Source organism: Rhincodon typus, chromosome 27 (genome assembly GCF_021869965.1).
Source record: "Rhincodon typus isolate 14 chromosome 27, sRhiTyp1.1, whole genome shotgun sequence".
Taxonomy (NCBI): Eukaryota; Metazoa; Chordata; class Chondrichthyes; order Orectolobiformes; family Rhincodontidae; genus Rhincodon; species Rhincodon typus.
This window is the reverse complement of record NC_063358.1, coordinates 35002827-35016115: the sequence shown is the minus strand read 5'-3', so window position 1 is coordinate 35016115 and position 13289 is coordinate 35002827. Positions and strand designations below refer to the sequence as shown.

At 40.9% G+C, this 13289-nt stretch overlaps 1 non-coding gene across 1 annotated transcript; it reads right to left on the bottom strand.

The window, feature by feature from the left end:
- Nucleotides 1-2621: 2621 nt before the first annotated feature.
- On the bottom strand, nt 2622-2693 carry trnae-cuc. Its single transcript has one exon. It is a non-coding gene; the product is annotated as a tRNA-Glu (tRNA).
- Nucleotides 2694-13289: the final 10596 nt, after the last annotated feature.

The following is a 13289-nucleotide window of genomic DNA, read 5'->3' as shown; positions in this document are numbered from 1 at the left end:
GAAGTTACGAACAGGTAGAGCTTTATTACCCAAGACTGTCCTACAATATTACATATAAGTTAAATATTGTATAGTCTGCTGTAATTAATATAATCCAGTAATGACTTGTTCATTAGATGTAGAGTTATTATGCATTTTTCATTGAATGATAAACTTTTTGGATTAATAAATTGAAGTCAATATATTCCACTTCCAATAATTATTGGAAGTAAAGTACTATGAATGCATCAATTATGTGAAGCACATTGCTAAATTTCCTAAATCTGAGTTGGTAAGAGCATTATACTCAGTTATATGTCATCATTTTTAATATGTTTAATATACTGAGTGTGTGAAGATTGAAAAATAATACATGAACCAGGCACACAAGCCCAAATAACCAAACTAATGCTACAGCACTTATTGATTACAATTCTGATGGCTCCCAAAGGTTCTTCACAACAGAATGGAGCTATTTTCTCTGGAATGTCGGAGGCTGAGGGGTGACCTTATAGAAGTTTGAAATCATGAGGAGCATGATTTGGGTGAATAGTCAAAATCTTTTCCCCAGGGTAGGGGAGCCCAAAACTAGAGGGCATATGTTTAAGGTGAGAGGGGGAAAAAATTAAAAAGAACCTAAGGGGCAACTTTTTCATGCAGAGGGTGGTGCGTGTATGGAATGAGCTGCCAGAGGAAGTGGTGGAGGCTGGTACAATGACAACATTTAAAAGGCATCTGCATGGGTATATGAATAAGAAAGGTTTAGAGAGACTACGGGCTAAATGCTGGCAAATGGGACTAGATTTATTTAGGATATCTGGTAGGCATGAACGAGTTGGACTGAAGGGTCTGTTTCTGTGCTGTACATTTCTAAGATTCCATGCCTCTAAAGCACATCTAAAGTCTGCTGCACTTTGGTTAAGCTTGGCACTGACCTTGGTTCTAATTTGTCCTTCCACACCACTGACCTAAATCCTTGAGTCTTCTACCATTCTTCAACTCTTTGAAGTTGCAAATTCTTCACAACAAATGGTTTTCTCTTTACCAATGATGCCCAGTCTACTTATGCCTCCATTCATTTCCATGAGGGTTTGCATGCCCATCACTCGTACAACTTAATTGGGGTCCTAATCAATTTTTCTCTATCAATGGCATTCTCTATTTAGATTTGCTTTCATCTTCAACTTCTTGTTTAACTTCAGTTAATTTCTCCTGATTAAAGTCTTGTGAAAACCTCCATGGCACGTGTTAATCTTCCTGACATAATCTCAAACAATTATTTTGTTGCATCCTTCTGTCTCCCATCTTCACCTAATCTTCATCTTTGCCAAATTTTTCATTCTCCTTTGTTCTTCCCTCACATCCATATGATTTCTGCAGTTGTGATTTGTAGTCTCTTTAGAACAATTCCTATTTTAATTCCTTTGATTAATTTATCTTATTAATTGTGATTTCATTTCTGTAATACAAATAAATCTGGCTAGTCATGCAGCAACTTTACGAGGAGTTAAGGAGTTTTAAATCCATTTTCCAACAGGTTTTAGAACCTTGCTTATCTCCTGAACCCAGTTTATTTTCTGTTGTGGACAGGGACTTATACTTTTCCATTTCCACTCCTGTCCCCTCCCAAAAACAACAGTTCCTTTTAGTCCTCACCCTTTGTTCAAGTAGTCCCTGTCACTCCGTCTTCTATATCTTCCATGATTTGCATTCATTTCTGATTCATTTAAATTTGTCCCCTCACTCCATGAGCACTCATCTGAGCAATTTAACTTTTTTGCTCCTTTTGCCTCTCATTTAAAGTATCAAGCATCATGGCAATTTTCATTGAGCCATCTTTTACTGCTTTATTCTCTCAGCCTCCACATCCAGCAGCATCTCATTCTAGATGGGCGGCATGGTGGCTCGTTGGTTATCACTACTGCCTCAAAGCGCCAGGGGCCCAGGTTTGATTCCACCCTCAGGCGACTGTCTGTGTGGAGTTTGCACATTCTCTCCATGTTTGCATGGGTCCCCTCTGGGCGCTCCGGTTTCTCCCACAGTCCAAAGATGTGCAGGATAGATGGATTGGCCATGCTAAATTGCCTAGGGATGTTTAGGTTAGATATGGGAAATGCAGGGGTAGGAGAATGGGTCTGGTGGGATGCTCTTCAGAGGGGTGTTGTGGACTTGTTGGGTTGAATGGCCTGTTTCTGCACTGTAGAGACTCTATGAATAATTTTAAACCATCTCAATAGGCCTGGGTTCACTATCCTGCTCTTCTGACTTGCTTTCTCCCTCAATTTAAATTTCATCATCATTGCTGGGTTCTTTTCATAAAATCCCTACAGTGTAGAAACAGGTCCTTCGGCCCAACAAGTCCACACCGACCCTCAGAGCATCCCATCCAGACCCATCCACCTAATCTACACATCCCTGAATACAACGGGCAAGTTAGTATGACCAATCCACCTAACCTGCACATCTTTGGACCGTGGGAAGAAACCAGAGTACCTGGAGGAACCCCATACAGACACGGGGAGAATGTGCAAACTCCACATAGACAGTCGCCCGAGGGTGGAATCGAACCCGAGTCCCTGGTGCTGTGAGGCAGCAGTGCTAACCACTGAGCCACCATGCCGCCAAGCGAAGGACAACTTGAGTTCCCTGACCGGGAATCGAACCCGGACCATGGCGGTGAGAGCGCCGAATCCTAACCACTAGACCACCAGGGAAGGCGCTGAACGTGCTGAGCGCATGTTCCTTGATCTTGCCTCACTACTTCAAGTTCCAATTGTGAATAAGGCTATTTCTAAGCAATTCCTTGTATTTCTCTCTACTCTCATTATGTTGACCCTCCTAACATTATTTTGTTTTGTATTTGCCTCTGGTTTTTAAAAGGACCTTCCCCTAGTTCACTTCTGCAGTCACCTCCCTAGATCACTGAATTCCTCCATCAATGGTCATCCACCACAATCTTTCTTTCTTTTCCCTTCTATGCAATGGATTTATTGAATCGAGGTCTTACCCATTGCACTGACAGCTGGTCAAGTACTTCTCCCTATGGAAGAGGTACCCCTGCACCTCATTTACTTTCTAAAGTTTATACATATCTGCAGCTGTTGAAGTCATTAGCTGCGCAATTTCCTTTTCTAACTATGAATTAATTAAGCAACAATGAACACAAAATGCTGTCACGGCTTTGAACAGTTGCTTTGTCAGGAGACCAAGGCGGTGTTAAAAATATGGCTAATTATAGATTAATTGGAGTGATATTTTAGTTTAGTGCTGTGATTTGCTATCTAGATGATCTAATATTGGTGATAATCTGAAATACAATCATGATATGTTTGTGGGTTTGGTGCCAAAAAGCCATGGTCCATTGGATATTCCAACTATTTCCAGAGCCAACCAATTCTTTCTTGGTTGTAATTATTTTCTACCCGGTTAGCTGTAATCTCTTTCTCTACGTTCATCTGAATACTGATTGACCTTATCTGTTAGTGATGCATATTATCTAATTAGTGTGTAGCTAACAAATGTAAAGTACATGTCTGTGGACTCCACAAGCAATATAAGAAAATTGAATCTATCCCAGATTGTACTTTCGCTCTGCAGGCAGTCCGCCTGGGTGTTTTTTTCATAATTTTTCACAAGAGGAAATGAGGGGATTTAGGTTCCCAACTTAGCAACCAAAAAAAAATAATGAGAAGCAATTCTCAAGGATTTAACAAAGTGTTGAATCAGGTCAAACAAAGGGTCATGAGCATGACAGTACAGATACTACAATAGACAATAAAAGAGAGTGCAATTCACTATATCTTTCAAGGAAAGTCTGTAAAACCATCATTAGTAATCAGGTAGTAATGATATATTGAAAATATCACCAGCAATAAATCCACAGAGTTGGCAAACATTTAAAAATTGAGATTTGTAGTCTGTTATACAACAGGTATTGCACATCATTTTCTTATTGTCCAAAGACATGTTGTTCAAACAAGCAAATTGTCAATTAACTGGGGTTGGAAAATTAGATCAGTTAACATAGAAATCTAGAAATTAGGAGCAGGATTAGGCTATTCGGCCCTTCAAGCTTTCTCCATCATTCAATATAATCACATGCCATCCTCTGTCCTGATGCCATATTCATGTTTCTCTTTATATTCTGTCATGTCTTTATAATATATATAAAAAAAAGTTCAATCTCTTTAAGTTACTTAATCACCAGTGTGTTCATTAGTACAAGAGAGAAGATAAGGGGAAAGACAAATTACAGGCTGAGTTTTACAGTAGGCTTTGTAGCACCTAATGTTGGTCAAATGGGGATCCTCAGTGTGCACTTGTAGGCTACAGTAGTGGTAACTCCAGCACTGAACTCTGAAGTAGCTCTAAGCTAACTGTTCAATTTCGACTGGTGATCCAATTCTTGGTGCTACAGGCCCAAATAGTGACTGACAGTTATGAAACAATGGTAGTCCACCAGGCAGGAAACCTCAAGGGGAACCTTGATAAGAAGGTACCATCAACAGAAATCTTAATCTTTTTTCTTCGAAAAGAATAGAGTATAGAGATATACATCACAGAAACAGACCTTTCAGTCCAACTCTTCCACACTGACCAAATATCCTGAATTAATCTAGTCCCATTTGCCAGCATTTGGCCCATATGTCTCTAAACCTTTCCCATATCATGGTCCTGATGAAAGGTCCAGACCAGAAGCGTCAACTTTCCTGCTCCTCATATGCTGTCTGACAAGCTGTTCTCCTCCAGCTCCACATTTTAGCAACCTAATTTCTCTAGTTTTGGACTCTCTATGCTGGGCCAAGCACCTTGATTAGCCATCCTATCCACACCCTGCATGATTACGCCTCTGGAACAATATAACTTCCCACCCCGCACCCCAATGAATTAAACTGATGCCTCCACAGAAGCCTTTGCAGAAAGAGGGGGCTGGTCGGTGTTCATTTGTTGGCAAAATGCCAGTAAGCCAGTAATGCCACACTTGATTGGTGTCTTAATTCTGTAAATTCATCTCCACTGCTGATTTCCTTTTTCTTGACTGCACCTTGGACATTTCAGTGATGGCTGAGAATGCATCATGGAACCAACTGATGCAGTGCTCCACCATTTTCCCACCCCACCTTCTGTTTCTGAGCCCATGAGTTCAGTGGTCAAACTCAGCCCCACAACTTTTTTTTAAAATTCAAAGTCCACCATCTGCCATTGTGGGGACCCACCTTCAAATCCCACCATGATAGATAGTGGAATTTGAATTCAATAAAAATACTCTGGAATTAAGATTCTCGTGCTGGCCATTATTGATCATCATGCTGGGGGGTGTGCAGAAAAAACGCCCCTGATTCACTAATGTCCTTTTTAGGGATGAAAACTGCTGCCTTTACCTAGCCTCGGGCCTACATGTGACTCCAGATCCACAACAATGTAGTTGACTCTTAACTCTGGGCAATTAGGGATGAGCAATAATTGCTGGCCTAGCCAGTGACACCCACATCTTGTGAATGTGTGTACAATAAAAAACAATGAACATCCTCACCTCTGGAGGAAGGTTATTGATGAAGCAACTGAACATGGTTGGGCTACAGGGCTTAGAGCTGATCTGTAAGTTCTTGGATTACGCAGCTCTGTTGATCATTTGCTGCTGATGCTATTTGGCATACAAGTAGCTGTACATTGTAGTTACACCCAGGTGGACACTCGTTTTGTTTTATCTGATGTCGTTTCTGATGCTCTCCTGTACTCTTCATTGAAACAGGGTTGATCCCCTGGCTTGACAGCAATGACAAATCAGGGGATATGCTGGGTCATAGGTTTGCAGTTTGGGGCACAAATCTCTGCTGCTGCTGATGGCTTATGCATCTCAGGAATGACTAGTGTTCAATTACAATCTCTGTTTGAACTCTGTCCCATTTATAATGGTGCCAGTGCCATACACGATGGAGGTTACCTTTAATGTGAAGACAGAACTTTGACTCTACAGGGATAACAAGGTGTAGAGCTGGATGAACACAGCAGGCCAGGTAGCATCAGAGGAGCAGGAATGCTGATGTTTCAGGTCTGGACTCTTCTTCAGAAAAATATCTCAGATTCTCCAGCAGCATTGGCAGTTCCTACTATCTCTTTGACTCTACAGGGCCTGTGTAGTGGTCACTAATACGAATGCTGCCATGAATAGATGCATCTATGGCACACAGCTCTGTGGAAATAAGAGAAACAATGCCAGTTACTCCACATTATTGGAATCTCTCCATCCTAGTTCTAGTAAATCCCTGTGTCCTCCTTAAAGCTTTAACATTCTTCCAGAAGTCTCGTGCCCAGAACTAGGTGTAACACTTTGGATATTTGGGCCTAGCCAGTGTTTCACAAAGGATTAGCATAGCTTCCTTGTTTTTGTATTCTTCCACACAAGATTTTATTTTGCCACTAAGGGCATACATACATGCATCCAAAGTCTGTCTGTTTATTCTCACACGTTAAAGTTGTGCCATTATTGCTGCCTCCCATTGTTATATAAAACATATCATTTGACACCTGTAAGCCATGATTTCATTTTCTATGTATCTCCATGTTCCATCAGTCTGCATTAATTTTATGTCATCTACAAACTTCAAAAATGTCACCTGCATAATTAAGTTTATGTCAATAAGTATCAAAAGTGATCTTAATACTGAGCACTGGAAAACTCAGCTGCACATTCCTCAGGCTGAAAAATAACTGGGAACTGTTCGTTTCTGCTTTCTCTCCTTCACTTAATTTTGCAGCCTTTGTCTTTGTCCCTTTTTAATCCTATGCGTTATGAAAGTCACCACATCACAATATCAAAGAGTTTGCCCTCTTCAATTCTGTAACTTTAACTCAACCAATTTAGTCAAATCTGATTTGCCTTAAACACATTTACAGTGATTTTCATTTTATCAATTCATACTTTTCCAAATGCCAATTCATTTTGATCTTAACGTGTCTTGAATTCTCTCGTCAGTAACATTAGGTTGATTAGTTCCAAATAATAAGACAAACATGCCAGCCAAGGAGGATATAGAAGTTTTAGAAAGTTTACGGCATGGGAAGAGGCTGCATGATGCATTGTGTCTGTACAGGGTAAAAGATGATGATCCACCCCGCCTGATCTCACTCTCCAACACTTGGTGTATAACTTTGCAGGTTACGGCACTTGGCACATATCCTAATACAGTTTAAATGATTTAAGGGCTTTTGCCTTTTTATCCTTCTTATTTCTAGATGGTGACTACAGTATCCAATCACCCTCTGTGAGAATAAATATTTCCTCCTTTTTCCCCCTTAATCCTTCTGCAATACATTTTAAATCAATGCCCCCGAGTCACTGACCTCTCCTCTGTGCTTAGGTAAATTGACCCTTCCCATCCACTCTAAACAGGCCTCTCTCAATTCTACACAGTTCAACCAAATCTCAACCTCCAAGGAGAATAACCCCAGCCTGTTCCATTTTTCTTCATAGCTGTACTTTTCCAGTCTTGGTAACGTTGTCAAACCTTCTTTATGCCCTTGCTGGGGCAAATGCATCTTTCCTGTTCTGAGTAAGTAGAACTGCATGCAATAATCAAATTATAGCCAAATTAATGATTTGTGCAGTTCCAGCATAACCTCGTTATGGTGGTATTTTATACCAAAGCTAATAAAGGACACAATTTCGTGTGCCATCTTCATCATGTTTTATAGACCTGTTGTGCTATCTTGATGACCTGTGGACATACAACGCAAGGTTTCTCACTTTCTCTACACCACTCATATTCCACCATTTATTGTATATTCCTTTAAGTTACTTTACATTTCTAATGTATCACCTCTTACTTTTCCAAGTTGGATTCCATTTGGCATTTTTTTGCTGAGCTGGCCAGTCTGTTGGGATCTTCCTGCAGTTAACAGATATCCTCACAATCAACCGCATGGCCAATTTATATATCACTGCAAGCTGCTCGATTTACCCACACACTTATATTGTTAACATATACCACAAAAAGCTGGGGACCTAATGCTGAATCCTACAGAACTCTACTTTTAAGTAGGCTTCTAGTCACAAAACACCAGTCAACAATTATTGTTTATTAGCCCCAAGCCAATGTTTGTCTTAGATAACAAGGTGTAGAGATGGATGAACACAGCAGGCCAAGCAGCATCATAGGAGGAGGAAAGCTGACGTTTCGGGGAAGGGTCTAGGCCCAAAACGTCAGTTTTCCTGCTCCTCTGATGCTGCTTGGCCTGCTGTGTTCATCCAGCTCTATACCTTGTTATCTCAGATTCTCCAGCATCTGCAGTTCCTACTATCTCTGAAACAATTTTTGTCTTATTTATTCACTCATGGGATGTAGGTGTCTCTGGCTGGTCAACATTTATTATCCAACTTTAGTTGCCCTTGAGAAGATGGTGATAAGCTGCTGCCTTGTACTGTTACAGTTCATGTGCTGTGGGTTGACCCACAATGCCTTAGGAAGGTAGTTCCAGAATTTTGACACAGTGACAGTGAAAGAATGGTGTATAATACAAAGCATCCCATCTGGACGGAATTACTTTTTTCTACTTTGTGGACTGTCAATCTTTTGAGTACTTCCACTTTACTTTTATTCTAACCAACATCACCACTGCCTCTTCTTTTATTTCTGTACTGGCAACATCCTTTATGTAGAGAGATAGATGCAAAGTATTCATTTAATACATGAGTCATTTTTACTCTTAATTGGCCTCATTCTTCATCTGTATGTTTATTTTAAGCCAGTTGTCAGTTTTTCAAAACTTTTGGGTTCCTTTTTAAATTATCCACAAAACTATTTCATACTCTCTCTTTGTCCCTCTCATTCCTTTTTCTACAATTCTTTTGCAATTTTGATATTCAGCTTATTATTCAGAATTGTCTTCTGTAATATGAATGTTATGTCTCTTTGTAAGCCTCATTTTCACTGCTATGGGAAGAAATTCATTTACATGGTGCAGTGCTATGCAGGAGTGCTTGTAGTGTTAGAGGATGAACTGCTGATTGTATGTTACGCAGTCCACGGGAAATGTGGCCATTGGAGTTGCTTGTGTGTAAAGTTGGTGAATGTGCCAGACATTGATTTTACCGAAGTTAGCGAGCTGGCACAGCACTTGGTTGCTAAAATTGGTCAATGAATGTGTCATGCTTTTTGGGTCAAACACCACTGCCAGTATGGTCTAGGCTTGTGTTCAAGTGACCATGAGCCCAAAATTGGACATTGTAAATTGGGCCTGAGAGAAAATTGGTCAAACTAAACTAAACAGCAACTAGCAGCTATCAGTCACAGAACAGTGGAAACCAGTGTCAAAGAGGTCATAAAGGTTCACTGGGAACCAGATACAACCAGTCCGAGTGGTGTGTATTGGAGGAGTATCGACCAGAATTTCTGGCACCTTGACTTCCAGCCAGTTCCTGAGGATTTGTGCTTTATACCTCTCCTGCAGTGGCAACAGTGAAGGGTGTTGGTACAATGCCATTGGATGTTTTGAACCCTGTTCATGACCCCATTGACCACAGGCTGTGGAACATTTCAGGAAGGTCTGAGGTGAGGGGAATAAAAACACACACCTGGAAGCCACCCCCTCAGCGAAGATTCATAGCAAGACTGGAGGCAGAAGACCATGCAGCAACCCAAGAAGACCCAGGAAAAGATAGTTTCTGAAGAAGGGTCCAGACCTGAAACGTCAGCTTTCCTGCTCCTCTGGTGCTGCTTGGCCTGCTGTGTTCATCCAGCTCTACACCGTGTTATCTCAGAAGATATACCCTGACCTGTGAGACCCACCTTCATGGAGGACAGCCAGCCCCATATCAGAATGGCCCAGCTCAAACACCATGGATCATTGTGTGTAATATCCTTTCACAGGTGCATAGGGCCAGATAGAGAGTAAATATTGTGGGAATTTGGCAAATGCTCACATGGTGTGTTCAATAAGTAACATTTTGTTTATGAAATCATGTTGAACCACAAACCAAATTCTATATCCCCTTATTCGCCTCACCGAGTGCTTGGGTAAAGTGTTCTTAATACAAACTGCTTGAAGTGTATAAGGCATGGATCATAAAGTGTTCCCTGTAGGTTAGCCCATGTAATGTAAACTACGAAAAATGTTGAGACAGACATCTTGAAGGTCATTGACAAATTATATCATTCCAAGATCTCCAACTCAAGCATTTTGTGTTCTGTGTTTACTGACTGCATGGAGGAAATATATAATTAGACTTGTACAAATGGCCACTGAAGGGGAGGTTTGTACTTTTTGTATTGGAACATTGCATGTTGTGAGGTCACTTAACTCTTACTGCCTGTCTGATTGGGAGTCTATACATAACACAGGAGTGTATAGGAAATGGCATTCTTGTTGTATCTGGAGTGAACCAGGTTTATGAAGATAGTTGCTGTTGTGGAATTGTTTTTAAGGGGCTAGTCAACAGCTCTCACCTGAGATATGGCTCACTTCTGCTCTGGTAATGTTGGTGAGTTGTCAAGTAATTTGAAAGTTTTGCCGATTGCATAAAGTCAGCAAATACTAATTTCTTCAAGGTATGCAGCAATATCAGTGCTATACAGGGAGACAAAAAGAAAAGACTCTGTTCAGGGGAGAGGGGAAGGTATGCTCTTCTTCTCTAGAAGAATTCTGCACAGAGACTCTGCCAGATGCTGTATTTTCCAAGTTGCGAGCAGGCAGAAATAGGCCTCAGGAGGCCTCACTGTACCAAGGATACAGTGCTGCAGTTGTCAGCTCTGTCAGATGACCTGGAGCCTCAGAGTAGAGATAGGATGACCGTCCTCAAAATAACCAGAACACTTTTGTCCAAAAATAAAACTGGACACTTCCAGGTGGGAGCTGACTACATCAATACCATGCCACAAAGTGTCACACACATCAGTATATGGGAGGTGACAGAGGCTGTCTACAGGAAAAAGGGGTATTTCACCCTTTCTTGTAAACAAGGGAAAACCATCACAATTGACACTTGAATTTGCTAAGGTAATTGACTTTTCAATGGTGCAGGATAACATTGATGCATGGCTCTGGGTCCATTAGCAAGACTGCAAACGCAAGGTTCTACTATTGCAGTCAATGTACAGTTTGCCTGCCGCCACACAGAAATTTGTGTATATCACCTGCCACTTTTCAGTTCAAGTCTGAACACTGTTCAGGTCTTGCTGCATTTGGACATGGACTTCTTCAGCATCTTAAGAAGTCACAAATCCTGTTATACATTATGTGGCTTCAGGTAAACATTCCTCATTTCCAGTCTGCACTCTCCATTCCTTCACAGCAAATTCAATACAGATTCCTGATCATAAAGTCCCTTTAACCTACATTATCAGTCAATAAAGGATTTTTTATTCATTCATGGGATGAAGGCAACGCTGGCTCGACCAGCATTTACTGCCCATCCCTAATTGCACAGAGTGCAGTTAACAGCCAATCACATTGCTGTGGTTCTGGAGTCATATGTAGGTCAGACTAGGTAAGGATGACAATTTCCTTCCTCAAAGCACATTACTGAAACAGTTGGGTTTTTCCAACAATCGACAATGGGTTCATGGTCATCAGTAGACTCTTAATTACAGATTTTTATTGAACTCACATTCCACCATCTGCCATGGTGGGATTCGAACCCAGGTCCCAGAACATTATGTAAATTTTTGGATTAACTGTAATACCACTAGGCCATCGCTTACCCTTAAACAGTGAATCCATTCATACACCACTACATCAATGATAAATTCTAGGACTAATCACACTTATATACCTCCTTCATGCCTATTAGCAGGCTCCTTTTGCCTGGCCTAGTTGTCTTAGGCAGAGATACTATCAAAGCTGCAGATAGTTGGCAGAAGACTACTGACTACAGGTGACCTTGCAAGACACTTTGGAGCAGCTCCAGGTCCCTGGGCCCAACATCAGACCCAGCTGAGCTGACAGGCCGAAAGCCTAAATCTGTAGGGATAGGGGAGGATGAAATCATGAAGCATCTTCAACATGAGGGCCAATGTTTGACAAGTAAGACAGAGGTGGTGAATGGAGTTTGTAGAGGGTTTGATGAATTGGAGTTTAACAAAGTGGAAGATAGGTGGATTGCCAGGAAAATAATGGAAAAGTCGAGATGGAATTGATGAAAACACAGATAAGCACTTCAGCAGCAGATGGGCTGGAATGGATAAAGGATCAGTGTTAGGAGAAATTGAATGTTTAGCTGAAACAAACTGGGGCACATTCAAGATTGAAATTCAGCCAAGTAATTTTAAAATTCACAGCCAGTGGAAGGATTAAGACAAGTGCTGTCATCAGTGAGTAGGTGGAAGATGGCCAATATCTATGGATGATGTGCCAAGGCTAGAATGAAGGAGAAGGAAATTGAGTACCCAATAATTGATCTTGGGGTAGAATTAGAATTAATAGGGGTAGGAAGAGAAGTTACTGCTTGAAGTGCGGAATCTAAAGTTTGTAAACATGAGTGAAACAGGCAAATTAAGTGTCTCAAATCTGGATGCAAAATATTTAGTTTCTTTAGACATTTATAATGGTTATTAGAAATTTTAGCTGGAAAAAATAATCTGACTCTAGCTGGTACAGTGATGAATTTGCGTAGACAAAGTCCATTATGAATATTCTTGCCAAAAAATGTCACTTACGGAATGCTGTCCTTAAGCCAAAAAGATATACTGCCTATCACATACAATTGAATGTGGTATAAGAGTTTTAGCACCAGTGTGATGCCAAGTATGCAGGCCATATGTCCCAGTGATTGGTGGATCATACTAAACAGCATATCCCATTGCCTGCTCACATTAGGTGAGGTACTGACCATACCCCACCAATGTCTAATATTGAATGCAATTCACATTTAGACAACATTTGTTAAATAATCCCAAGTTGACAACTAGTTTAGAATTGTCAGGCTCTTGGTATCATGCACTTGCATGTACTGGAATTCATATAGTAATATATCCCACTAATGAAAAATTATTTCATGCATTATACAATTAATTGATCTTTCACAGGAATACAGTATTTGATTTAGGCTTTAATTGTTTTGTATCCTGCCTCATGCGATCAGCTTGAATCCCCTGTGTGGCCAGTGTGTATCCAGAGTACTTAAGCAATTGCTATTAGATGTAGAGCTGGATGAACACAGCAGGCCAAGCAACATCAGAGGAGCAGGAAGGCTGACGTTTCGGGCCTAGACCCTACTTCAGAAAAACCCTTTTCTGAAGAAGGGTCTAGGCCTGAAACGTCAGCCTCCCTGCTCCTCTGATGCTGCTTGGCCTGCTGTGTTCATCCAGCTCTGC